Genomic DNA, 3,374 nt, shown 5'->3' on the forward strand with positions numbered 1-3,374 from the left:
AGCTCTTTCAATCCTTTCTGTAACTACTGCAATGGAGACCTGGTTCTCACTTCAATGGTTGGCTGCTAGCACTCAACTCTTTATTTGTCATGCTCTGGCAGAGCCTCTCAGAAGACAATGATATCAGGCTCCTGTCATCAAGTAATTCTTGGCATCAGCAATATTTTCTGGATTTGGTGGCTGTAGTTCTATGGGCTGGATTCCCAGTTGAGGCAGGCTCTGAATGGCCATTGCTTCAGTTTCTGCTCCAAACTATGTCTCCATATCTCCTCCTCTGAATATGTTCCCACCTTTTAAGAAGGACTGAAGCATCTGCACTTTGGTTGTCCTGTTTCTTGAGCTTCATGTGGTCTGTGGATTTTATCTTGGGTAATCCGATCTTTTGAACTAATATCTACTTATCCGTGAGTGCACATCATGTGTGTTTTTCTGTGATTGGGTTACTTCACTCAGAATGATATGTTCTAGTTCAATCCATTTCCCTATGAATTTTGTAAAGTCATTCTTTTTGATAGCTGAGTAGTACTCCATTGTGTAGATATGTCACATTTTCGGTAGCCATTTCCTCTGTTGAAGGATATCTGGGTTCTTTCCTGCTTCTGGCTATATAAATAAGATTGCTATGAATATAGTGGAAAATGTGTCCTTGTTGTACGTTGGAGTTTCTTTTGGGAATATGCCCAGGAGTGGTATCCTGGGTCCTCATCTAGTACTATGTCCAGTTTTCTGAGGAACTTCCAGACTGATTTCCAGAGTGGTTGTACAAGCTTGCAATCTCAGCAACAATGATGGAGTATTCCTCTTTCTCCACATCCACCCAACCACCTGTTGTCACCTGAGTTTTTGACCTTAGTCAATCTGACTTGTGTGAGGGGGAATCTCAGGGTTGTTTTGATTTGCATTTCCTTGATGACTAAGCATGTTGAATATTTCTTTATGTACTTCTCAGCCATTCTCTATTCCTCAGCTGAGAATTCTTTGTTTATCTCTACCCCATTTTAATAGGGTTATTTTATTCTCTGGATTCTAACTACTTGAGTTCTTTGTACATGTTGGATATTAGCCCTCTGTCACTTGTAGGATCAGTTAGATCGTTTCCCAATCTGTTGGTTCTTGTTTTGTCCTAAGACGGTGTCCTTGGCCTTACAGAAGCTTTAGAATTTTATGAGGTTCCATTTGTTGTTTTTGATCTTAGAGCATAAGTCATTGGTGTTCTGTTCAAGAAATTTTCCCCAGTGCAGAATAGTTCAAGGTTCTTCCCCAGGTTTTCTTCTATTAGCTTGAGTGTATCTGGTTTTATGTGTGGGTTTTACATTGACTTGGACTTGAGCTTTCTAAAAGGAGATAATAATGGATAAATGTGCAATCTTCTACATACTGAGCTCCAGTTCAACCAGCAGCATTTGTTGAAAATCCTGTCTTTTTTTCCTTAGGCTACTTTTACATCCTTTGTCAAAGATCAATTGACCATAGGTCTGTGGGTTCATTTCTAGGTCTTAAATTCTATTTCATTGATCTACCTGCCTGTCTCTGTTCCAATGTCATGCAGTTTTATCATGATTACTCTGTAATATAGCTTGAGGTTAGGAATGGTGATTCCCCCAGAAGTTCTTTTACTGTTGGGGGTAGTTTTTGCTATCCTGGGTTTTTTGTTCTTACAAATTAATCTGCAAGTTGCTGTTTCCAGTTTTATGAAGAATTGAATTAGAATTTTGATGGGAATGCAGAGAACCTACAGATAGCTTTTGGCAAGAGGGCACTTTTTACTCTATTAATTCTGACAATCCAAGAGCATGTTAGATCTTTCCATCTTCTGAGATCTTCTTCAATTTCTTTCTTCAGAGACTTGAAATTCTTACCATATAGATCTTTCACTTGTTTGGTTAGAGTCACATGAGGTATTTTAGATTGTTTGTGGCTATTGTGAAGGGTGTCATTTCTATTATTTCTTTCTCAGCCTGTTTATCCTTTGAGTAGAGGAAGGCTACTGATTTGTTTGAGTTAATTTTATATCCAGCCATTTTGCTGAAGTTGTCTATCAGAAGTAGGTGTTCTCTGGTGGAATTTTTGGGTCACTTCCTTATACTATATCATTTACAGATAGTGATGTTTTGATTTTCCCCTTCCAATTTTTATCCATTTGAACTCTTTTGGTTGTCTAATTGCTCTGTCTAAGACTTTTAGTACTGTGTTGAATAGGTACGAAGAAAGTGGGCAGCCTTGTCTAGTCCCTGATTTTAGTGGGATTGCTTCAACTTTCTCTCCATTTAGTTTGATGTTGGTTACTGGTTTGCTGTATGTTCTTTTTATTATGTCTAGGTATGGGCCTTGTATTCCTGATCTTTCCAAGACTTTTAACATGAAGGGGTGGTGAGTTTTGTCAAATGATTTCTCAGCATTTAATGAAATGATCATGTGACTTTTGTTTCTTGAGTTTGTTTATATAGTGGATTACGTTGATGGTTTTAAATGTATTGAAACCTCCTTGCATTCATGGGATGAAGACTTGTTTATGGTGAATGATCATTTTGAAGTATTCTTGGTTTCAGAATGTTAGAATTTTATTGAGTATTTTTGCATTGATATTCATGAGGGAAATTGGTCTGAAGTCCCCTTTCTTTTTAGGGTCTTTGATTGGCCTAAGTATAAGCATAATTGTGTCTTCAGAGATGGAATTTGGTAGTCTTTGTTTTGTATCTATTTTGTGGAATAGTCTGAAAAGTATTGGTATTAGGACTTCTTTGAAAGTCTGATAGAATTCTGCCCTAAACCTACCTGGGCCTTGGTTTCTTTTTGGTGGGAGACTTTTAATGAGCACTTAGCTATCTTTAAGGGTTATGAGATTTTTTAGATAATTTATCTAATCCTGATTTAACTTTAGTACCTGGTATCTGTCTAGAAAATTGTTCCTTTCTTCCAGATTTTCCAGTTTTGTTGACTATAGGCTTTTGTAGTAGGATCTGGAAATTTTTTGGGATTTCCTCAGTTTCTGTTGCTGTCTCCCTTTGCATTTCTGATTTTGTTAATTTGATAACACTATCTGTGCCTTCTGGTTAGTCTGGCTAAGGTTTATATATCTTGTTGATTTTTTCAAAGAACCAGCTCCTGGTTTTGTTGATTCATTGTATAGTTCTTTTTGTTTCTACTTAGTTGATTTCAGCTCTGAGTTTGATTATTTCCTGTTGTCCACTCCTCTTGGGTGAATTTGCTTCTTTTTGTTCCAGAGTTTTCAGGTGTATTTTCAAGCTGATAGTGTATTCTTTTCCTAATTTCTTTTTGGAGACAATCAGAACTTTGAGTTCTCCTCTTGGCACTGATTTCATTATATCCCATAAGTTTTTGTATGTTATACCTTCATTTTCATTAAATTCTAA

This window comes from Rattus rattus, chromosome X, assembly GCF_011064425.1.
Source record: "Rattus rattus isolate New Zealand chromosome X, Rrattus_CSIRO_v1, whole genome shotgun sequence".
NCBI classification, from domain to species: domain Eukaryota; kingdom Metazoa; phylum Chordata; class Mammalia; order Rodentia; family Muridae; genus Rattus; species Rattus rattus.